Here is a 26,269-nt window from a genome sequence, read left to right as displayed (position 1 = left end):
GCGCAAAGCAGCGGAGGCGAAAGCTAATGATGAACCAGTAAGCTAATCTCACTACTACAAAAATAGTTATTCTGTTTTTTTTGCAGAGCAAAAGAGAGCGAGAGAAAGAAAGAGTGAGAGACTCTTGTAATAAGATGTTTAAATCGTGTACTTCATGATATAATGAATCTTCAATACAATTCAATAATAATCTTTTTCTACTCCTGTACTTTCATGTCAATATAATTTCATAAACCATAACAAGCATTCACTTACAAATAAGTGGACGACGGGTCTAATACAAAAACCACGAAAAAATGTCCCAAGTCAACCTATTTAAACGTAGTGACATGTAAAGGAATATGAAAAAGCTAAAACGTTGAATTGAAATTGTAATGTCATCGCAGTATTGTCTAATTTTGCTTGCTTCGCTGTCAGCCGAACAAACGAAGACTAAAGCGTGAATGACGGTCTGTATACGATTTTAACGCCCTATAAGTTCGGACACTTTTCAGTGCGGACCCGACGTCCATATAATTGTAAGTCAATGATAACAAGGCGCTCGTTTTCGTTCTGAATAAAAATTCTATTGTCTATGGTACTCAACACTGAGCTGAAAAAATTCATTAAAGTTTTGTACACAGAACTGTAATGAGTTTAAAAAAAAGAACTCAAAATTAATTACGCTACTCAAACGCTGTGCTGCCTCCTGATTGGTTAAATTGGCCTAAAACTCAATCTTTATAAAAAAATATTGGTTAAAATATATTAATATAATATACTCGGCCAGTTGTATTCTATCTCTTTGGTTTTTTGTTTTGAAGCGTTTGTTTGGCTTTCCTTTAAATACGTCGTGGAACCTTTGCCTGCCCTAATAAATGGTTTAAAAATTCGTTTGTTGTCATGGATTGTAACAAAATATGCGTTAAATATTGGTTCTGTTTCACAGTTTTACTTACTCGTAGAAAAAGTATTGTATTTTTATATGGACCTAATTATGTAATGATTGATCATTACATAATTATAGGTCTTAAAATCTCGTACCTATCTCGGCTATATGAACCCTCATTAAGCAACGATTCCATAAAATACTATTATTGCATTTACCATAATATTACATTGGATGGAAAAGGCTTATAGTTAAGTTAACAGCGCATTAATAATTAAGCTTTTTGTCAGTCAATGTATTCGAGTAGTCTATGGGTTAGATATACACAGCGTACATACAACTCAATACGAGTACAATACAATAACATCTTCAGGATGCTGTTGGGACTGCCACGGCACTGCAGTGCATGTTTGCTGAAGCGCGAACAGATGACTTTTATGACATTAGGCGTAAAAAAGTGTCGTCTCTGCTAAAGCGCGTGCGTGACAGTGGCAATGGCATCCTGAGGATGTTTGACCATCGTTTTGACTGTACAATTTTAAAGTTTTGGGTAAACATTACAATTGGTCAAATTAAATAATAATTGTGCATTTTCCAAATTTTAATATTTAAATTTTCTGTCAATATCTCAAAATTCAATGTAGTGATACTCACATAGTTCTAAGGTTTTCTTTTGTAACTAACACCATTATCTTATGGGCTATGGCCTGAAATAAATGATTTATTATTATTATGGCCCTTGTAAGGGCACTGCAAATTGTAAAGAGAGTGAGAGAAAGGAGAATATTTTGAAATTTAGGAATAATGCTTTTCATATTTTGTACAGTTACAAATTCAAATCAGAAAATAGCGCTATATAACATTTATTGTATTTTCTATTTATTAAATAGAATTTTTTAGAAAATAAGTAAGATGTGATTTTTACCATAAAATGAACATAATTTATTTTTTGTTTTAATTTATTTATAATATGTATCAATATAATTTTTTAAAATAAATATTTGTTTATATATTAGTGTTAACTGTACTTTTAGTATACATATCGAGTTCTTAAGTTTCGCGATTGTTACACATAGGAAACGAAATTAATTTTTCACATGTCACAGCTGACGCATAGGACCTGTAAAGGGCCCGAAACGTTGGTTTGTTTGAAAAAACAAATATACACAATTTAAAAATAATAAAAAAATAGTTTCATTTCCTATGTGTATTTCTAGTAGTTTTAGGTCAATGTATCGTTGAAATATTATTGCAGGGTGAAATATTTTTTACCTATTAAGAGCTCTTTTAGTTTTTCAATGAAGCATTTATCATTGGTTTCGTCCTTGGAAGAATTGGGCAGTTTTTCACATATTTTTATGGACACTACCAAGGAGCTGTTTGAGTGTGTAAAATCAGTTACGAGATAGGTAACATTAATCTGTTGTTATGGCGTGACTAGTTAGTATATCTTTTCGCTATATGAAGAATTCTGGGTGTTTTTTACAAATTTACATATTTCATATATATATAAGCAGGACAAAGTTAAAGTTTTCAGACTTTGATATAATTTATAATACATTGTTTCATGTGGATTAACAGAGATTCTAGCACATAAACGCTGTAAGGGCACTACAATGATAATAAGTTAACTAATTATGAATCTCTCATACAAGCTGTGTCATTAATTGTTACAATTATGAAATATGTCAAAACCGATATAAAAATTTAGATCACAATAATTAACATCAAAAAGCATAAATATAATGATACAATTCTTTTATCATTCAGTTTAAATATAGGTTTACAACTGCATGTTGATTGGATATTTGCTATTATTCTAATAAATTTCTTTATGTATATATGAAGTGCCCATGCTAAACCCGAAATATGTATAAGTATTGTACAAAAGTACTTTAACCACAAATAATAAAGCATAAAGTATTTTCTTTTGACTATAATTGAAATGAATTAAAACAAAGGTTAACAGCCGGGGCCTTACTCTCAAAGCACAAAATCCGTAGTTTGAGTTTCGATTGGGGTTAGAATTAACAATGTATGAAAACGCGAAATTTGACGTTTCGAACGGGCCGTTTGACAGTTTTGAACGGGCCCGTCCTTTCGTTGACGGATGTCGAGAGTAGTACCGTAGATTATCCACAGTGTTAATAAAACTATATAAGACTGTCGTTTTTCGAATCGAAAGATTTTTTTTCTATGTACCAAATCGATGTAGGGGAAAGTCGTTACTAACTTCTTTTTTAAAATGGTGTTGATCGTAAACAGTAACTACCGTTTTATCTAAACTGTATTACGAGTGTAGCACTTACTATTTACAATTCTACCAAACTCTAAAAACGTAAATTTAGTGATGTTCCACGTCGTAAATTTTTTTGTTGGTCTATCAATAGTTTTACGAATGAGTTCCTACAAACCTTTCATATATATTTTTATTATTTAATAGTCGTTCACCTCTTTTTATTGACACACAATAAAATCGACAATAGCTAAAACTGTAATAATTATGTCAATATATTTAGTTTATTAGAACAGCAGATGAACATACAAGCCGAAACCGCAATATCACCACTCTACTGATATTACATTCCCTCTCCCCGCGGCTGTCGCCATGAAGTCCCGCCACACCCACGCGGCCCTCTCGAACCTCCCCAACCCAACCCCATAGGGTAATGAGTTCGACCACAGCCGCTCTATCAATATGACCTATAAAAATTTAGGGCGCAATTATTAATCTTAATCACACCGGACGTAGCAAAAAATGATCGTACAAACTTACCCTGAAATATGAGCAGCTTTCAAGGACCGTGTGACAATACTGAATATAATTAATACACTTTATTTAAAAGGATTATCTGAAATTCCCTCATATTTTACCAAATTGAGATCGTGTTTTTCAAAAGCGCTATGGGGCTATCAATTAAAATGTAAAAGTTAATTTAATGTCCACCTGTTCGCCACCAATGGAATCGGGACGATAAATTTTCTGGTTTTCTACAAATATTTACACAGTAGCGAATGTTTTGCAAATCCATACTCCTAATTCTTTTTATTTGACTTAGAAATACGTTTTTATTTTTTCTTTCCCTATTCTGCTCGAATTTATGTAGCGAAATATAAATATTTTGTTTGTTAATATTATATCAGGGCCCGTTGTGTTAGAATCGTACATAATATGAGCTGAATCGCACGCTCACTGGCAGCGCGACTTACTTCGCCGGTTTAGCCTGATCTCTCTCGCCTCCCTTATCATTTCCTAAACTGATCAAAAGGTAGTAACAGCGTACAATCAGAAGGGTCTCTTCAAATTGGAGTTGTTGTAATAGCGAAAGCGTGTTCCATAAAGAACGTTCTATATTTTGTACATCTGGCTTGTTTCATTACGCGACGCCATATAGCTACACATTATTCAATGTCGTTATGCAGTTTGTTTAATATGGTTATTTATGCAAAAGAGGTAACTACTAATAAAGTTTCACTGGTGTAGCGAGCAGTAATTTTCGGTGATTACATTAAGACCATTTATGATTATGAGCGCACATTCATTTGCAGTGAATAAAATTTATTCACTTATTACTCTTTGTGTTTTACCCTAGCGAAAAATAGGCATTCCGCTTGCTGCAGTAGACATAAAGCATGGTAGCGCGGGTATAGAGCATTTAGTACAGATTTGCACGAAAATAAAATGTGTGGTGTGATAGCTGTTTCCATTACAGTACAGACACACAGTTTATTGTTAATTCAGCCCAGAATTTATGGACCATAACCCAGAAAGCCAGACTTGGAGGCAGCAAATCCAGTGGTCAATGTTTGCTACCTTTTTCGTTTTCTACGAACTCATCCTAGACAAGTGTACTAGATGTTTTTTTGAATTTTTTTTTACATAGCATTACTGTCATAAAATGTCTACGGTTTAAGATACATATCGTCGGTTAAATTCATAAACCTCGTAAACTCCATTATTGTGATCTTTTGAGTAGGTAGACAAACAGAATTACTAGAAATAACCATATGACTCTGTCATTGTAGTTTTATTTTATAACTAAAAAAGAGTATACAAATTATATTTAAAGCTTTCATTGCCCGATATAGTTCATGAAAAGTAAAAAAAAAGATTTCGTTAAAAAACGGAGTTACGACGTTTTCAAATTTAGCCGACGATATGTTAGTATGTAGGTGTTGTTACATTGGTGACATAAGTAATTAGAAAAACACGTCATTGTTTATGTGTTGCGTTGCTGCAGTGACAAAATTATTGTCCAAGATTTCCTAATTAGCCATTTGTCTGCTAACCTCCACCATGACATCACATTAAACAAAAATGGGCGGTAAATTGATCATCAGTCCCGCAGCGGTAGTTTGCTTTAATCCGGCCTTAATTACACCGTCTTATTGGTAAATATCAGTTCATAAAAATTTCCATGGTTTATTAATACCAATGAAGCTCCGACGCAATAAGGTATTTTATTAGTTTACCCCAATAAAGCAGTCATTACGAAGTTGTAAAGGCTAAAACCTTAAGATCCATAGGAGTTTGGGAACTTGTAACAAACAGTATTCTACTATGCTATGTCCTACCCTAAAATGAAAGACTATATAACAGCCTTGAATGTGTCGTAAAACTTGTCTCCCTCGCCTTACTACTCATTTGTCAAAGAACACAAACAAGTTGTCAAAGGAAAACAATTTGAGAGGGCTTTTGTTGACGATTCTTCGAACACTCATCCGGATGTTACTTGGGGACAACTAAGGCCTAATCTTATGTGGAATGTCAAACTAGGAATCGATCATCGAACTAAGTATAAGACAACTTTGAATTTTTTTATGATATCAAGCGATGGACGAACAAGTCGTGGGCCTGGTGGTTAGCAATACGCCTATCATGACAGTTGTAATGCCACTCAGAGCTTTTCGCATCGCAAAGTTGACTAGTCCTATGTGCCTGTAATTTCACCAGTATACTTACCCTTCAAAACGAAGCGTGACGAAAAAAATAAGAATGATTTGAATGAAAATTAATCTATTAAGCTTCATTCAAATAATATCAGTGCAGTGAATAATTTAAAAAAGTTTTTTTAATAATTTTGTTATTAATTAAATATTTTGTGAGTTTTGTCTTTTGCAAAGAAAGCGTCCTTACTTGGAGCACCAGTGTCAAATTATTAAAGTAGAGCGAGCTCGTGGTTGCATAGGCAGAACGCGCGCAATCTGTAGCGGAAGATGGGAAGTCATCAAACGTCCAACTCTGTTGCTTTGACTGCGTTGAAGCGCTTATTGGCTGCTGAGCGCTCGACGTGTGTGTTAAGAGTGAGAGGCGAGTAGCTATTGCCGTTGCAGAAGCGGAATTCAGTCGCCGTAACATCTGCACCTTGCGATTCAGTCGTCAGACAGTGGGGGATTGGGCACTAGTGCTCCATTCATCTGTTTGTGGGACACTTGCGCTATTATTACCTTTTCGCCCATCACTGCGATATATGGTGTACATGATGTTGCTAATGCGCCCATCTATTTACACCCGTTTTTACCGCATGTAGTGCGTTCGGCCTTCTAGCATCCGTATTCCAACTTATTTGATTATGTGGTATCCGCCGCTGTTGGGTTGGCTCTTGCATCCATACTTTATCGCGATATCTTACTGGTGTTCGGTGTAGTCGCTTTCAATAGACTTTTGCAGTGTCACCAGGCTTCCAGTTTGTGTGGCTTTCGAAAAGATCTCTGCGCCTGCGGCTATAGTGTGTATTGTGTGAATGCCTGGCTGGCCTTGTGGATGAGTACTTAAAACTCATTCGATTTTGTGCGTACTCACGTCAGTTCGTAAACTTTCCTTCTGTCCGCGACGCCTTGTTTATTTTTCTCTTAAATTATATTTCAGCCCTCTACTTTGTATTGTTTTTATATTCTTTTTTCCTTTTTTTTGTCTTTGCTTAAAGTTAGCCTTTCGAAGTTTTATTTTTATTCTTTAGTGACCGTCTGTTTCTGAAGTTAGCTTTTGTACTTTTACTTCTTTTTCATATTAGTGTCAGCCGTGTCGTCAACGTGAGTGGTTTTTGGAAATTTATTACACTTTTTGTATATTTGATCATTTAGTGGTTTTTATTTTTAAACTATATTTTAAATTTATATTATATTTTAAAAAGTTGATAATGAATCCTTATCGAACGGGTGTCTTTTATTTCTATTACTCATAAATTCAGTAGATACGTAGTAAAAGATTATTATTCAAGGTTTCAGGTACAGCAATTACAACTGAGTCCAACCAACTCTACGATCTCAAGTTTTCATTTGAACAAGGCGATGGTTTCGTGTTCCGCTGATCGTGACAATACAATAGTCGACCAGAATCAGTCGGGAATTCAATGCTTACAATGCTCTGCATTGCTTCATTGCAGTAAACTGTTCCGCTACTACCCGCATCTGTAATTTCAGCGTTTCACTCACGTTTCAACCGTTAATTTTTAAACGTGTAAATTAGAACCAGGAAGTTTCTTCATTCAGGTTTGCGTATTGATTCAACAACGTAGATTTGATTTAGCCATTCTAACATTCATAACAAACCTATGAGTACTACAATGTGTGAAGCTAGTCTACAATTTAGTAGCTTTAATTTCGGCGTTACAGTAAAAGTTAGTGACCTACTTTTTCTTTGCGCGGTTGAGAGTTGTTTATTGAGTGAATTTATATTTTTCTAACTTTGCTCCCGACAAAGCGGGTACAATTTTTAATTTAAAACAATGTAGCATCCGCGTTTCAGGATGGCATTTTTCGCAACGCTCTAGGCGTCGGCGTTACGACTAATCTTTTAACGCGTCACCCGCGCGGCGCACGCGGCACGCACATAAATTGCGGTTGAGTTACGAGCCGCCCCGAACGAACTCGATGTAAACTCACCTTCTTTCTCCCGGCTGTAAATTTCAAGCCACTCAACGAATGGTCCTGCGTAAATAATCGAATTTCATTAATCGTTGGGCTAAGCCTTTTATTTGTAGCAAACTATGAAACAGAAAATTTTATATACACACTTATCATAAGCCCTGTATGAGGTATTAAAAAACCGCAAATTACGACTACCATAAAGATAAACTGTTTTGTTAGATAAAATTTCTTATCTGTGAAAGTGTTATTTTTTCATAATAATAACATCTATCAAATTTCGAACATCTCTGAAAAACAAAAACAATTTGATTCGACCTCTATTCTAATATCAGTCGAGATGAAGTTTTATTCGATATGAAATGTCAATAACAAACAATTTTAATAAATCTCACACGTTACTTGATATCGAACGATATGATAGTTGAGGCCGACTCTAGTTTGTCTATGAATTAAAAAAAAATACGGTTGCGTGACATGCGTGAGAAATAAGTTTTTTTGCATAATTTTACTAATAATTATTACTCTGATCAATGCCGCAACGCCGGTCGTTACATGCGGTTCCTGAACACATCATAGACAGCTGATAATATGTGTATAGACAAAGCAGTGTATATAGCTGTACATAATTAGGCATTAAAACACTCGTGAGAACTCACACTCGTATTTTAATGCCTTTCATTATGTACCAGTTACATAAACTACAATTGTTGGATCGAAGTTTGCTGACTCTATCAATGCGCATCCCACCTGGGTCAATACACATACACAAGTTAACATTTCGTAACCGGCATATGTGCATATTTCAATTTCCTTGTCCTCATTGCACGGATTACCCACCAGTCATTATTGTTTTCTTTCCCACAAACTGAAAGATGGAAGTAATCTCGCTCAAGTCGTTTAGTACTGCTGTGAACTGGTTAGTTCTTTATTATTACATTTCTCTTTCCGATCGTTGGATTTTGATTTATGGCTTTAATTTGGCAAGGTTGGCGGCGACAGGCCGAGACATGTCGGAGTGTTTTCAAGGAGTCATCGTGCAATTGTTTAATTAATCTTACGAAGGCGGCGGCGTTACACTCGCACTGCACACTATAGTCAGCTCAACTTCCAACTCGTTAAAAGTTCCTTTGAAACATTTGGCGCCAGATAAGCCGCAGTCAGAGTTTGGTTTCGAGATTGTTAACTTATCTAGTGTTATAATTAAACAGCATTTCGAGTTTCGTTTCTCGAAATTTTCATTTTAGGTTTGAGACGTAAAACTTTGGGTAAAGTTTTGTTATATTGGACGTGTCGGTGGCTGAAAATGTTTTAACATTAAACTGTGCACTTGGGATCAAAGTGGCGCAATAAAGTTATGTCTAGTGTCATTGAAGACACTCCGGGGCACTATGGGCAGTGTCGCCCGTGATCACAAACATGGTACATAACAAGCAGGCATTCAGCGAACAAGCTCATTCGACGCTTGCAAGATGGCCGACAATGGCCCTTAGCGCATAATTACTCAAATAGATTGCCCATTGGGGCATTGTCTCCATGTCTCTCTATAATATAGAAATTCATGCAGGCTAGATAGCCTATTAACAGAACTGGATACCTATTCACTTGCGCAGGCATTAAAGTAGGTTGAGCCTTGAAAAGTTTCAGCGTAGGTAAAATTAGAAATTCTTAAATATTCATGAATGTCTTGCCTCTTCTTTTTGGCACTTAAAAATTTATTTTTTCATTATCGAAATATTGGTACCAGTTATGTTATAAAATAAACCTGATCTAATTCATACTATTCCATTAAATTTGACCTTACAAAACGTACCTATAAAAATATAATAAACTATGTCAGTGGCCGAACGGTTACCATGCCGGACTGGCACGCAGAGGTCCCAGGTTCGATGGCCTACGTTTATTTCTCTCGTGAGTTTGGGTGTAATTTGTGGTTGTCTATGTATGTGTCCGTGGCACCCGAGACACAGGGTTTCCCTAGTGCGGGGCTGTATGGCACTGTATGTTGAGTGTGTTTGTGTGCGTATGTACCTATACGATGTGCTATATCTTTTTTAAGTATGATTTTTGCGGTTCGCATAAACATCATACAACGTACAGAGAGGTACTGAAGTATCAAATGTTTTAATAAACGTAATTACAATAAACAGCGTTGAAGTTATCGCGCGTATAAATTAGATGGATTAGCATGTACTGACTGCTCCGGCAATTATTCCTGAACGATGTGACGCAAGGCATATGCTAAGCATAATGATCAGACTAGAAATTGTCGGCGGTTTTCTTGTGACTTTTTAAAACATTGATTAAGGGAGCTTTGCTAAGAAAACAAAAACACATTTAGTAATAATTTCCGTAAATCAAAGGTAGTAAAAAAGGAAGAATATGAGTAAGTAATATACCACTGTGCTAAGATTTCTATGAATTCATCCATAAAACCATGGATGCGCAAATAGCAACATCAGAATTTACGACGCGTAACACCACTAAATCAACTTTTTACATTGTGTCTACAATCATTGGCAAAGTTCAGTGCTAGAATTGTATTGCACGTGAGAAAAAACTACTAGTACTTTTATTTTACTACATAATTACTTTTTATGTTCAACCCATTTCTAGAAAAGGAGGTGAAAACGGCTCCGCATAATGATTTTTCAAATAAAAAAAAAACTTTTCGATTTGCCACAATTTTAAACATTTTCGTTACGTGATATAATTTGGATTCGCTCCACATATTCACAACTACTTTAAATGCAGCTTAAAAGATATATTTTTTTAAATAAAATGATCTAGTTGTACATTATTTTCGTATTTGCAGAGAAAAAACAACTTTAGCAGAATATTTATTATTTCGTATTTAGCATTTGTTCGAGTTTTAAAAGTTATCTTTAAATTATCACAATAAAAATCGTGGTGAATGGAAAAATAAACAATGAATACAAGTAACCTTATTTATTGTAAAGTGTGGCTAATCAATACTCGTATGGTCGACTACAATTATTGTGAAGTACTGCCACTTTACGCACTTCTGCCGCCAAGCAATAATTTAAGCATTACTTGGTTCCGGATCTGAATGGTAAGGGTGCTGGTGAAATTACAGGCACGTGGGACTTAGCTTAGTAGCAGTAGAGCTCATTGTGAAAGAGTTCGTTCAGGGTAGTACTGCCACCTTACCTATTTCTGCCGCCAAGCAGTAATATCAGCATTACTGTGTTCCGATTTTGAAGGGTAAGGGTGCTGGTGAAATTACAAGCAAAAACGTTTTATTAGCATTATGATACGAGAAGAAAGTACCCTATTTGATTTGAAAACTATAATCAAATTTTATTTAAAAAAATTGTAATACGAATTTTTTTTGTTATTGTTATACTATTAAATAGTTTGTGATTATTTAGCTGTAATTAATATCTCTCGCTAACATCGTATACCAAAAAGACGAAAAAATTAAACTGTGATGTTTTATTTTTTCGTCTTATACCCTTGAAAATACGAAAATAAGTACTCAATCCGAATTGGGCTAGCGTGTAGGACTGTGGCCTACAGTCTCGCCTTTTTTGAAATTATTTCATTCAAAAGGCATACTAGAAAACATTATACAATTACTCGCCGAGGTTACACTCACAATCACAAAACTATTATATACCTAGTACGAGTACATTTATCAAAACTAGTGTAGATTTTAACTAAGTTTGCATGCTGTCAACATCTTTGTTGATACTTATCAATATTATATTTTTCCTCAAAGTGAATTTACTTAATAATTCTCTAAACTAAAATCTAATTATATTTAATTGACAAGAAATATCTTAAATATCTAAGTATTTGTTCTTTTAATATAATTGTTGTTCACTTTTGGACATACATATTTATTTTCACTTCACTAGCTCGGAAGCGCTTGCTTTCTTATTAGAAATCTGGGTGGAAAAGGTTTTTGAAATTCGTAGTAGACGATGGACTGCGGTGCACCTAACTTTTTGTTCGATGAAAAAAAAACACGTTCAACTGCGCGATTTGTCATATATTATTTATTTATGTAATATTATAAATCCGTTGGTATATTTTATTCTTATTATTGTTGTCAATTTAATGACAAAGATACCTAATTGTGTTTATTAAATTATTTTAATTCCTCGAAGAACTAAAATAATTTCAATAATCACTTAATCACACGAAATAAAAGTACAGCAAGAATAAAATTTGGCAGAAGAGAAACTTTTTTTTAAAATTAAAAAAGCTGGTTTTATAGTTCAACTGTTTTTCTTTCATATAAAATTTTCCTCACTACAGTGAGTGAAAAATTGTGGGTTTCGCTCGGCAGCAAAGTTGTTTTGCTTCTCGTGCCTTGAAACCCTCGCTACGCTCAGGAATCTATTTTTGAAATTCAATTTTAGCTTCCTTCGCTTACTCTGGTTTCAATACAAGCACTCGCGTCAAACAACAACTTTGCAGCCTTGCTTAACAAATAACTATTTCACGGGCTCGCCTAGTATTGTAATTGTTCGTTACGTTAATTTTAAATTCAGTTTTATAATAGTTTTCAATAGCGGTCTAATATTGAACTTTTGCTTTTACGGGAAGTATTTTACATTAGGTAAATAGTTTATCATAGTCTTCCTTACAACTATACTTGGTTTTACGACTTGCTAAATATTTTAAAAATCCAATTTGTAGGAAATTTACTTCGCAGAGGTATGGTTCAAAGGTCCGGTCATAACAACTGTGCTCGTAACTCAACAAAGAATCAACATATGCGTAATATACTGTACGGAGACTAAGTTCATCTAACATTTTAAGTGATACAATTTGTTCAACAATATTCTAAACAGAAATGTGCCCAGCAGTGAGAAAAAGTGAGACAGAGTAAGAGTATAATGAATTGATGCTGACATTTAATGTTGCTGATGACCATGGGCGACACTGACGACCTCTTATCGAGGGGCTCGTCTGCAGCGCCGGCGCTAGCCTAACTAGTTAGTTAGCTAGCGTCCGGGTGCAATCAATACCCTGACGCCTCTAGTAGTCACGTGATCAAAACGGAATGCTTAGTTATATTTTATCTAGTGATCGGGACTTCGGGTGCAAATGGTGCAATTATACATGATGATGGAAAGCAATAGTCCCTTTACTTCACCTGCGCCGCGAGCTGCACAGGCTTTCTTTGAGGCGTCGTAAGCTGCGCTTGCGCGCTGCGCCCCCTAGAACTCTGCACCCGTATGCACCGCACACCCTGCACCATAGGTAAAATGCCGACATTGCTCGTATTCTCGTTTACCTTGTGACTATCTAACGTGCATTAGGGTTGTCACTAGATCTACCTACAACCCATAAGGTAAGATGTAATAATACATCTGGCTACTTGCAGGGCGATACTTGATGTCTCTTATATTTACTGATGGAATCCTATGACATACATTTCTACTATATAGATTTTAAGACTTTCGTGGTAATTCACCAAATGATTATTACTAGTATCAGGTTTCTTACCACGGTATGACTTCTTTTTATTTTCCCGATATTTCGGAACGGTTGCACGCTCCATGGTCACGGGTTGACTGGACGGCGGCAGATGACAGCTTTAAGAGCAGACATATCTGACTACCCTCTTGCGCTGTCGACGACTACCTTCATCGCGATTTGTTATAGCGTTACCATTGTCACTCACTTTTTTCACACAAACCACACTCACTGTATCCACACGCGAAACTGAATTCGAGGTGTTTTTGTTTTTATTACTGCACGCACTAAGGACCGGATTCCATGCACTGGACAGTTTAAAACCATCATCACGGTTAAATGTTTTGTACTTCGTGATCTCGATGGCTTCTCGTACCAACCGTGGTATGTAGTGACGTTCTGTCGAGAGTACCTGGGGGCTATTCAACTCGATCCAGTGGTTAGTGTCAGTCTGTGTGAGATGTTGTGCTATAGCCGACTTCTGTGCATCATTGTTTTTTACTGCTGATCGACAATTGTTCGTTTAGTCTGACCGATATACAAGCTCCCACAACTGCAGTTCACTTTATAGACATCCGGTGTTTGTAATGGAAGGCGGTCTTTTGGTGAACGTAACATTTTTCCTATTTTGGTTAAGGGGGTGAAAACAGTTTTTATGGAAAACTTCCTTAGCGACTTGGCTATTTTATCTGTCACCCCTTGTACATAGGGCTGAAAAACTGGTAGTCTCTGTACGTCAATTTGCTTCTTCCTTTTGTGTATTGGTTTAAATGTTTTTGTTCTGTATCCATTCTGTCGCAAAACTGTCTTAACGTGCTCCTGTTCCTGTGGTAGGTGATGTGAATCACAAAGATCATAAGCTCTATTGGTTAATGACCTGACGACCGAATGTAGGTGTTTTGGGTGATGATGTGAAGTATCGGGAAAATAAAAAGAAGTCATACCGTGCTAAGAAACCTGATACTAGTGATAATCATACATTTCTACTGTAGTGATGACGTTCTGTAGAAAGGACTTTGGGATTTACCAGCAGTAGAGCTCCTTGTGAAAGAGTTCGTCCAGGAAAGTACTGCCACCTTACCTATTTCTGCCGCCAAACAGTAATGTTAACATTACTGCGTTCCGGTTTAGAAGGGTAAGGGTGCTGGCACCTGGCAATTACAGGCACATGGAACTTGGCAACTTGTCTCAGTGTGACGGGCGCAGTGACAGTGCCCCTCTGATCTTTGCGATTTAAAGTGGCACAAACTGAGTGGCACTGCAACTGTTATGGACATGGCATGTAGCTTACCATCAAGCGCACGACTTGTTCGTCTCGGCACTTGAAATTATAAAAAAAATTATGAAGCTCAATCCAGTGGTTTCGTCCTGATTCCGTCGAGGTAAATAAAATAATGTACAGGTGATCATTCCGATAAAAAAAAATCAAATAACTTTTTTATAATCCTTTGCATTTCATCTATGATTGATCTATTTCATTCCAAAGATCAATATCAGTAAAACTACTTTGAACTTACCGGAATCCAATGAAAAGTTGTTAGAAATTCAACCCAAAGCATTGACCCCTGAGTAGTTGAGCGTTTTGGTCTACAGCCACTACGCGATCGAATATGTAAATGATTTCCGTTTATTCCGTATGCAATATAGACTATCAGAAATTCAGTCACTACTACATTTGGCATTACGCGACAATGGCATAACAGAAAAAGGAAATGAAACATAGTTATTATGAAGTAAATGTAAATAGTAGTCCAACAGGCTTCAAAAACTTGTTATCAATCGAGTTTTTAGGTTTTCGTGAATGTGACACGTAGGAAATGAAACTAATTTTTTTCGGAACTAAATCGCGAAAATTTTGTGTTTTCTGACTGGCTGAGCGGTATGTGCGAAAAAAACAAATATACGCGATTTTCGATCCAAAAAATAAATAGTTTGATTTCCTACTTGTTACCAACTTTACATTTTACTTAGAAAAACTTATGTATAAACAAACAATAAGCTAATCTAAGTGTATTTACTCTTTTTCCAAAACTATAATTTTATTTAGGAAATGAAACTATTTTTTTGGATTTAAATGGGTTGACTGTGTCAACCGTGACCATGGTACCTGTAAAGGGCCTGAAACGTTGGTTTGTTTGAAAAAACAAATATACACGATTTAAATCCGGAAAAATAGTTTCATTTCCTATGTGCAACATCCGCGAAAACCTAAGAACTCGATATAATTTTATTATCAATTTCTTTTGATGTCCTCGTGGCTTAGTGGCTTGCACATCGGTTTTCATGGTGTCGCCATCTCTCAGGATCCGGGTTCGATCCTCGGGTCTTCATTTATTAATTATTTTTGGATTGTAGTCAAGAGATTTAGTTCTGTAAGAGATTTACTTCTTTTATCTTATTTTGTATTATAGCTATTGCGTACAATTTATCGTCACAATGTAAGAGACCCGATTTGACATCTAAAGAAGACACTAAGAAAAGACAAGACAATAAGAATGCAATCAACGAAACAGTAAACAAAAAGTTATTGACTTATTGGGTTTTTAAAAATTGCATTAATGTTAGTGAAATATTATATAATATGATAGAACAAACATACTTCAAGTATTACTTTTGCACGAATGCCAAAATAAAATGCAATAAAGGGTTAGTCCGAAGCGACGTAAAAACAGTTATTTTTTTGAATAATAGTGTTATCATCTATTAATCGCCGAATTTCACCGAGTTAATTAAATTTCACTTATAACATATTAACTTATTTAAATATTAAAACAAAAATTGAGAAGAGCCCAGTGCTCAGAACCGTAAAGGCGGATTAATATTTCCTTTTGTTTTTTGCAAATTATTACTATAATATTGAGAATACTAGTTGAACTAGTCAACTGATGATTTTGGCTCATCTTCCGATGAAAGTGAATGAAAATTTAAACTATAAAGTCTTTTTTGTTTTGCTTCAGAATTTTCCTACAGGTTGTACTTGTGAACTTTGTTAATGTAATGCTCTACAACAACAACTACCTACAAGTTGTCATTGTAATCAAAAAGTCAAAAGGTGCCTTTTGTTTTGTGACGACTGTAGTTACAGACGAACGAGACCTTCTAATACAAGTATTTTCATTCTTAAAAGAAGGACTCAATCTTGCATGCATTTTGATCATCATCATCGTGGTCAGTCAATATCAACCCACTGCTGGGTATAGGCCTCTTCTTTATTGTTCCAATATTTTCGATTCTGCGCCATTCGCATCCAGTGTGATCCCGCAAATCTGATAATGTCATCGTGCTGGTGGTTTGCCCACTGCTTTTTGCTCTGACTGCTTTGGTCCATTCTCCGTCTTCTCGTGTAGCCAAATGTCCCGCCCACCTCCACCTTAACCTCGTGATGCGTTTACCCACGTCATCGAATTTCGACGTTTGGTACACGATGGTATGATAAGATGTAATAAGTAATATTGTACACAGATGTTCGTAAACCTAATAAATAAATAAATAAATATATGTTCATACTCGTATTTAAGAATAAATAAAGTATTGCTTTTTATCTGTAACTTGTTGATACTGTCAGACGATTAAGTGATAAGTCAAATATAATATTAATTGGGAAAACAATAACCTCTTAACATTAATAAACGTCAAACGCAAGAAAGAACTCATTTTGGGGCATCAATAAAAGTCCCTTTTGACGAACTTTTATTGTTTTAAAGTATTTTAATTAAATCTGACATTGTTTTGAGGAAGATTATCACAAGCCGCAAACAAAAAGAGCTTTCGGAATCCAGTTTCGTTGAAGCGCACAGGAAAAGGGTCCGAATCAATTCAAGTTTTGTAAAGACGACTCAGAACAGTTGTATGTTTTGAACAATGCTAAATTGTCACGAATTTTGTTTCCTTTCATTATTGAATTAAGCGATTCCCGCGACTTTGTTTGCATGGAGTTAGGTAAATAGTGAACATTAACTCTGTACACAGAATACATGAAAAACATTTCGCACAGTTCGTAAACAAATTTTCCTCTACACTTCCCTTTATAGATATAGTTTCGGAAAATTAGAAAGTGCGTGATTGCAGAATGTACCTACGTGTAACCAATGTCAGGGTTCTTTACGTCAAATTAAAGATGCAATAAACGCAAATAATACATGTGCCGTATTGTCTATTTTAGCAACTAATTTTATCGTGGAGAGGAGGTGTAAAAATCCAAAGTGTTTTTTTAAGATACCAAGTAACGCGCCTGTCCACAATAGTTGCCGTGCCACACAGAGCTTTAAATCGCAAAGATCTGAGGGGCACTCCCACTGCACCCGTCATCCGGATTCATAAGCTGGCAAGTCCCATGTGCCTGTGATTCCACCAGCACCCTTTACCCTTCCAAACCGGAATATCGTAATGCTCACAGTACTGCTTGGCGGCAGAAATAGGTAAGGTGGCAATACTTCCGTGGACGAACTCTTTCACAAGGAGCTCTACTGCTACTAAACGCACATGGGGAGAATGGGAGTTGCAAAAAGTGCGTACTTTTAACGACTGAACGAACGTCCTAGGCAACGTTGTAGCAACGAACTGCAGAAAGAAACCTGGGTACTGGTGACTGGCAGGAGCAGTTTCAAAACCGGAGGTATGACCGTGCTACCGAAGTAGTCTAATACTAGTTCTATTGTTTCACGATAATATACTTTTTAATAGTTTTAATTTGATGCATCTTTTATATTATACTATATTCATAGATTTTTAAAGTTAATAATGGTTTGCTACACAATATCACAATATAAAAAGTGGTTCCATTGTGTCGTAAAACATGTAAATTACATTATCATAATTTGAAAAGCATATTTCATTCAGGCGAACGTAAGCCTTAGAATAATATAAATTTTGTATACTTTCGCTGCTCTATTGTTTTGGTTCCAGCCTACCTCTGCAGCTACATTCAATTTCAGATGAAAATTTTAGTATTTCCACAATTCTTTCTTGTTACTCAAAATGAAAGCTGGCATACAAATTATATATAGTCGCAAAGTGGTGTATTTTATTTGTCACTTTATTTGGGAATGTTTCTTTTAATATTAGTCAGTACTAAAAGAGAGTAAGTTAATTTGTAACATTGGACCTAATAACAAGTAAAAACAGTGAGTAGTGTGACACGGCGGCGGGTTGACCTCACCACCCTCCCGTGCCCCGCGCTCCCTGTAAGATCATTGTTATTTATCTCAGCGCCTCCCTGCTTTTATTTCGTCCGTGTCCGCTTCGGTTTATTTGTCTTCGGGATCTGAGGGTACATTAACGTATTTTTCTTCTCTATTAGGGAGACGGTCGGCGGCTCACCTTCAAACTTTACCGGGATCTTCGGAATCCGAGCCCGAATGTTTGTTTACTTGTTTTTTATTTCCAGATAAGTCAAATAAAAGTTGACGATTGATTGTATTGTTGGAAAGATCGTAATCACGAACTGAAATGTGGGAGCGGTACCGCTGAGCCGAGAGTTAGTCTCGTTTACGGCCAGACATCAATGCGAACTACCAAAGTTTGAACTGGTTACGGACTTAATCGTGATTAAATATTTTATGGCTTTAGATAACGCTATTAAATTTTATGTACTAGTACCTCTACATACCGCGGAACGTTGTTTTGTAAAACACGCGCTGATTCACGACGTAATAAATAGGAATATTATTTTAAGATGGCCTTCACACGATTTCAGTGCGCCCGTTAACATCTCTGGAAATCGCCCGTGCATTATTAACCCAGAATACTTACAAGCATTTGCATAATATTTTTCCAAGAGATTCTTATTTTTCAACAGTCTTCTGTTTGGTGGGTGTCGTCAGAGCAAGAGATATTGACCATGACAAAAGTGTAACAAATAGTAGTAGTTAATTTTGGTATTAAGCGTTGTTAGCGACGCAGCTGTCTCAAAATTAAATTATTTTATGCAATAATACTCTTGGGAGTTACGAACGACAGGCCTGAAAGAATAAATCCATTCTCGCGAATCGGTTGCATGAAAATTGCAACAGCGGGCAATAGCAGCGCGCCAGCGAAGCGCACAATTATAACGAGACCGTATAAATCAGAATGAGTTGTGGCATGTTATTAGGGCTATTCCACCACGAAATAGGAAGACGAAGGCGAGCTCGATGAGAATCGTAAACTGCGCAGCCAAAATGGGATATTCCTATTTTTAAGATGAAAATTTTATGCAAAATACGAAAGGGGAGCATCGTGGTTTAGCCAAACTCTTTTTAATCACGATAGTTTCAGAGCATCGTATTATTGTTTACCAGACGGAATGCTGAAGCACTTAAATTTTATTGACCCTCAGAGTGAAGCGCATAAGATGGGATCTAACGAAAAGAAAAACGTTTCTTAGAATTTTATTACTTATTGCGCTGTTGACGACTGATTAAACGTTTTTCTCATTAGGCACCTCCAATGAATCTCCATGAATGTCTTGGAAGCGATGAAAATTATTGGAATGCCGCTGCCGAGGATTTTGTTATTTAGGAATTTGAAATGCGGCCTACCTTTTCGTAAATTATTTTCCGACAGCAAGGCCGCAATGTGTTCTGAAACAAAATTTTTATATATAGGTTATTGAGATTTAGGGTTAACATCCTAACTCGGAAAACTGGGGTCTGTCGTTTAACACTTATGATAATGAAAAAAGTCTCACTTGAAAAGCTCAGAGATCTTCTGGACCTGGATCTTCGGGATCTTTTAAGTAGCAGCAAAGCTTACCACCTTATCTATTTCTGCTGCCAAGCAGTAATGTCAGCATTACTGCGCTCCGGTTTTGAAGGGTAAGGGTGCTGGTGAAATTAAAGGCACATGGGACTTGTTAACTTATGTCTCAGGGTGACCGGCGCAGTGGCAGTGCCCCTTAGATCTTTGCGATTTAAAGTTCGTGACTGGCACTGCAAATGTTATGGACAGACGAGTAGCTTACCATTAGGCGCACGACTTGTTCGTCACATCACTTGATTTTATTAAAAAAAACCTACTCATCACTTAGACTTTTTAATAACAAAATTAACTGCTCACAATTTACATTATTGTTAAATTTATTGTTCCCAATTTATTACACCCTCGTCATACAATCGTTGCCTTTCTGTTATCATATACAGAAGAACTAAATTAGGTCTCAACTCAACAGTCTCCCGTCTGTCTAGATTACACCATGAGCATAGTGTATCCGTGGACATGTTCTCGGACTCGCTAACTAGTTTCTACAAGGAAGTTGTTAACAAGTACTACTACTCCGCTGGCTCAGCGACCCATGTATCCCGGCCTCCGAAACGAGATGATGCCACTTTCTTCGGTCCTGTGCAATCACTCGCCAATTGATGCCTTGTAATTCGCGCAGGTCCGCCTCCACGGCGACGCTCCAGCGATACCTAAGACGACCAACCGGTCTTCGTCCAGTAGGACGACCCAGATAGGTTCCGATCCTCTCCCATCCTTTCTAAATAGCCGAGCCAGCGAAGTCTGTGCGCTTTGGTTTCGCCAATGATGTTTGGTTGGGCGACGAGCTCTTCTATTTTAGCGTTAGTGCGGACTCTTAAGCTACCGTTCTCCCGTTGGACTGGTCTTAAGTAGCAAGTAAATGTACTATTATAATATTATAATCTCTATGTGTAATTTCTGTTTTTTTTTTCATAACCCATAAAATATTTAGATTATCCTGCTCAGTACTAGTTGTATTTCATCTCGAACTTGTTGTGTGTCAGAGACGCTTATATAATATAAAATGGAATTTGTAATCGATGTAACAATTGCTAATTAGCCATAATAAATATATTAAAAATGATATTGAAGAATTACGTAAACTGTAAAAAAAAGAAAAGTATATGAGACAGTTTTATACGAAACACGGCTTTAGTATATCCGCATCGCAAAGCTACGTTTTTAAACGATGAAGAAGGTAAACCCTCAGAAGTATCTCAGACCATTATTATTTTTAACAATTGCTGGTACCGTTTTGTGTAAAACAGATTTATTATTAGATATTAATTTGATTAAACCATTACTTACATTAAGTTAATTTCAGGTTTCAGAGCACTTCTGTTATTGTTTAGTTCTCCTTGTTGATCATTTATTATTGCTTAGTCATCAGTCTCACATTTCCTGCGTGCCCACGAAATAAATAGCCAAATAACCTTCCGTGGCTACAATAGATCGAAGATCTTGTTTTTCGAGAGAAAAGTTTATACAATTTGCAATAATTTTTTTAACATCCATTAAGGTAATTTGCTTTCCGGTGTGTTTGCGGGCAGAAGAGGGGGGCGGAGTGAGGTGACAAGTAGCAAATGGACTTAAGCGTGGTTCAGAATGCTCCAGACAAGACGAAGTTTCGTTCACAAAAAGAGAAACTACTTGACGTTGCTTACGAATTCAATGTCACACACATTTGAAGTTAGTGACAGTTCTGACTATACAACATTATATGAATTTTATGTCTTTTTATTGGTTAGCATTGAAACTAGGACGACGAAGTCGAGCAGTGTGATGCTATGTCTATAATCAATGTCATTGGATTTAGATTTTTATTTGTACGTTTATTAACAAGGTTGTAAAAACTATAGCAAAAATAAATAACAAATACTGTATTATAATAACATGCGTGTGTCTCGAAAGACACGATAATTATTAAATTGGTTATTCTTTTTAATTTCCTACCTTATTTCAAACCCGAAAATACTTTCATTTTATGAATATCCAGAATAATGAAGTTAATTTCGAGGGCACTGTTCTTAGAACCTCCAGATCGGAACCAATTTAAGACTCAATATTTTCTAATTACGAACTGGAAATCATATTGTTAATCTTGATAAAACGAATATCTCGGCAGTAGGGACGCATGACTCACGAAATAAATAAAAAATCAAAGGAAGTAAAGCTCACAAACTTTATTAAATTAATATTTTTATTAAATACCATATATTCAAGCTAAATTAGAAACGGTACACTATTTTTTACTCGTAATCGGAATGTAAGCAATCCTACGTTCTGGTATTACGTTGTGTATTAACAACTATGAACATTTATAGTAAGTACTTACAGCATAAAATGTAGTTAGTAAACGTTTTGCGCGTTTCCACAAGGGAAATGAATATTTGCCCTCATTTATGAGCTTCGTTACTCTGTAATTAATTAAAAACGAATAAGGGATTATTACAGTACAGTAAAACCATATTATATCTTAGCATTTTACAACTGTCAATGTAATGAAAAATAACAACTGAAAGTCAGGTCAAGGTGACATTTTTTTACCTTCGTAAATACCTATTAAGTTTTATTACGAAAAATGGCGCCCAACGCGGGGCCCATTTTTGTCCTATATCGAGAGAATTTAATTTAAACGTAAGTGTACGTAGTTACCAGACTAGTTCAGAACGAATAAACCCTAAAATAGAATATTAGTCGTCTGGTTGTAAAAGAAAAGCTCGATTATAAGAACATAAGTACGTTAGTTTAGTATATCATAAAATATGATAAGATCGGCCAATGGGATTCAGAAGGTAACCAATTTATTTGTATTTACGACAAATTGGACCTTGACCCCGGATGGAGTGGAACCTGCGTCAATTGACTGTATCGGGGAAATAACTTCCCCAAGATAAATACAGACTCTCTATGTTTGCTGTGATTAGAGATGTACGCTAATCGTTAAATCGATTTTTTCGATCGGCATGAAATCGGTGTGTCAGGTAAAAAAATAATTCAGGTATAAGAAATGCTAAAACAATGTATAAATCAACCCTCGTATTAATTTATTAGACCTTTTTTAAATTTTAACTCGAAAGTAAGCAGGTTCTGTGGAGTTTGACAGTCCAACAGCACCAGCATTCGTTAACCATCTAGCGGGATAAATAGTAAGTGTGCCACGCATTTTAATCCAGTGAGTCTAATTTATGAATAGGATGTATGTAGACAGTAACTTGTAAATAACTAAGTAGTTCATACTTTGTAAAAATAAAGAAATTTTCGCCAAGCCGATTACATTCATCGGTGGCGGCGTGGAAAATTCAGCAGTGGAGCGGTGTTGGCGCGGCGGCGCGGTGCACGTCTCTAGCAGTGATTAAGGATACTGTGATTAATTTGACGGCATGTACCTGCTGTCTATGCCGGTCGTCTAGCTTCGTGTTAAAACATTTTTCTTGCTTCACTTGGCTTTTTCCTTTGAGCCAAAAATTTAGTTTAGTAGCAGATTTGTTTGCAATAAGGCCGCCTGTTGCACATTAACTTACTATTATATTATGTGCAATAAGGAATATTTAATTCATTCATTCGTTCATAATTGTTGTCATCTCTTTGGAATATTATTTGTTGTTTTGTCTAACAATTTGCATTGTACATTCACACCGTTTGTAAACCTATATTGACATTTGCCTTGCATTAACAGGTATAGATTCTGGACAATCGTAAAGAGCACACAAGGTTTTGTGTTTAATAAGGGTTGATGACAGAGCATCGTGTTCGATGCGGGTATTGCTACCGGTAAACAATGCTCGTTCGGGCAGCAGCTGAACTGAACGCCTGCACCCGACGCGCAATATTCCTCTTACAAAATAAAGGAATTCACGACAATCGTTCGCCTCCTTTACCCTCCGAGAAATACAAACGCACGCTTTCGAATGACTTTACAAAAATTTGCATGAAACTTTTTTCTCTATATTTTTAGAAAAGCAATTTTTGTACGTCGCCGACGATACGGGACGCGGGAAATTGCACTCGTTTCTCGGTAGAGAGAACAGAACAGTGCGAATGGAGTGCCGCAGTATTGTGTCGAGTCCTAGCGATTGCTTAAGAACGTCTCCACGTGAATGCTCTTTCTCGCCGTTTGAATATCCTTCGCATGGAGTTTATCTTGGCGTCTTGGGATTTCATTTGATGACAGAAAGTTTTCGATTTATGTCACTTGAAAATAAATTAGTGATGGAGTTGAGTGACCATAATGTAGAGCTAACTAACTTTATCTATGTCTTTGTGTAGTACTTTTCATTTTTTATTATTTGTTGGGTGTGATATGAGTGTTACTGTTGAGTATCGTCTTGTATGTGCAATTTAAGCTAGCTGGCTATATATGAAATGGTAAGGGAAAGCTGTAACCTATCACAAACAACCCTACGTTCCTACCTAACAGCCTAGCCCTAACCATACACTACTTTATATACGTGTATAGATAGATAGAGGAAACCTGTTACCATGTGATCTAAGGTAACAGACGGAAGGTGGGAAGGATAAGGAGTGCAAGGAGTGGATTTTCTCGCTGCCACTCTCACAGACAGACAAAGTACCTTACCTATTTCTGCCGCCAAGAACTAATGTGAGCATTACTGTGTTTCGGCTTTGAAGGGTAAGGGTGCTGGTGAAATTACAGGCACATGGGACTTGTCAACTTATGTCTCAGGATGACGGCAGGATGATAACAGTGGCAGTGTCCCTAAGATCTTTGGGGTTCAAAGCTCTGAGTGGCACTGCAACTGCTATGGATAGGCGAGCGCACGACTTATTCGTCCTGTCACTTGGTGTAATAAAAAATATATATACTGTGCTGTTTTATTTTATTGCTTTGCATGTTTAAATAGCTTTGTAAAGCTACAACTGTGACACAAAATCTCGAAATCGTTACAGATTTTGGGTTAAGAAAGACAGTCGTTGAAAAACTTTGGTTTTGGTTTTGGTTTTACAAAGATACGACGCAAGCACATAGAAAAATTAGTGAGGTCCGCTTTTCCGTTCATTCCGTGGCTTAGTTGGTAGAGCGTCTGACACGGTACGCTAGAAGGCGTCGGTGCGAATCCAGCCGGATCGAAGGAATTTTTTCTGAGTGTTCGTTCTTTGTATTAATAATTATAACAAACTGAAAAAAAAGTGGAGTAATTTCACGTAAAAATAATTGAATATGAATTCAATAAAAATTTAAACTATATATTTAATTATGAAAATACAATATGTCATTCTTAGAGAATGAGTTGGTTGAAGTTATTTCTTGATGTTATTTCATTCATTTAGCCGAGACATTCCCACCGAGTCTGCGAAGTAAATTATCTTCATTCAAGGAGTCTTTCTAGCTTAAAGTATACATTTTGTGGGATTTAACACTAAAATGGCTGCTTGGAAAGTACGTGGATATGGAAAGTATGAGTTATACAGAAGTGATTTCGGTTAAGAAGACGAATTTACTTATATGGTGAAATAGTTAGGCTGTTTGTGTACAGGCACCAAATTAGAAATGGATTACATTTAACTACAACATTACCTACATATAGTCCGTGCAGGAAATTGAAAATGCGACATTAACGTCCAACGTGATCTTATTTTATTTTCTTTTTATTTTTAAAAGTTGTTGGCCCAAACTTGAAAATTTTCTCAAAATATTGAAAAATAATAACCTATTAAAATATACAGAGTACGTCATATTTCCCATGTCATCTAGAAACGTTGATTTATTGGGCCAGGTGTAACGAATTTATAGTTTCGTAGAATCTAGTATTTAGCATAGACGATTTATAAAACCAGTGATGGTTGAGACAGTTTTAAATGATACCGGTTCTGGCGGTTCTTTGAAGAAGTGTGTTTATATTTAATGCGTGATCATGAACTCATGCAAAACAATTTGAGAGTTACGTACTTACGTGTTAATTTTAGACTTTTTGTAAATATCACAAATCGTCGCCTTACTTTCTCAAACTCAAATTTTTAAACACAAAGTAACTGAAACGCAAAAAATACATTGTATATACAAATTTCCAGGCTGATTACACATCATATTTCCTTCATTTCCACACACTGGCTTTTACCTACTCTTAAAGTAATGCATCCAAAATAACACCCTTAATAAGAAATATAAAACAAATAAAAATTTTTGCCATGTCCTGAATAATAACTCTTTATGAGATACGTGTTTGAGAAAGTAAAACATTCCCGATCCATATTCCCTAGACTGAAAATATAAGTATCGCAAATGCCCTAAAATTATTGAGACTGTCCGAATTTTCGAGACCGTGATTCCCGGGATGAATGTGATTATTTAGAGAAGATCCGCATCAGTGCGATGTGTACGTGTTGAAAATGATAAATCAATAA

General features: G+C 36.1%; 1 protein-coding gene across 1 annotated transcript in view; it reads right to left on the bottom strand.

The window, feature by feature from the left end:
* The window catches only part of LOC113237481 (protein muscleblind), a 392,439-nt gene that overhangs the window by 171,674 nt on the left and 194,496 nt on the right, over positions 1 to 26,269 (bottom strand). The window contains exon 2 of the mRNA XM_026473985.1: positions 19,705 to 19,746. The gene's annotated coding sequence lies outside the window, so the exon portion shown is untranslated. The remainder of the gene's footprint in view (positions 1 to 19,704; positions 19,747 to 26,269) is intronic.

Source organism: Hyposmocoma kahamanoa, unplaced genomic scaffold, assembly GCF_003589595.1.
Source record: "Hyposmocoma kahamanoa isolate Upper Pololo Valley unplaced genomic scaffold, ASM358959v1 102, whole genome shotgun sequence".
NCBI classification, from domain to species: Eukaryota; Metazoa; Arthropoda; class Insecta; order Lepidoptera; family Cosmopterigidae; genus Hyposmocoma; species Hyposmocoma kahamanoa.
Note: the sequence above shows the minus strand (reverse complement) of the source record. Positions and strands in the feature narration are given on the sequence as shown.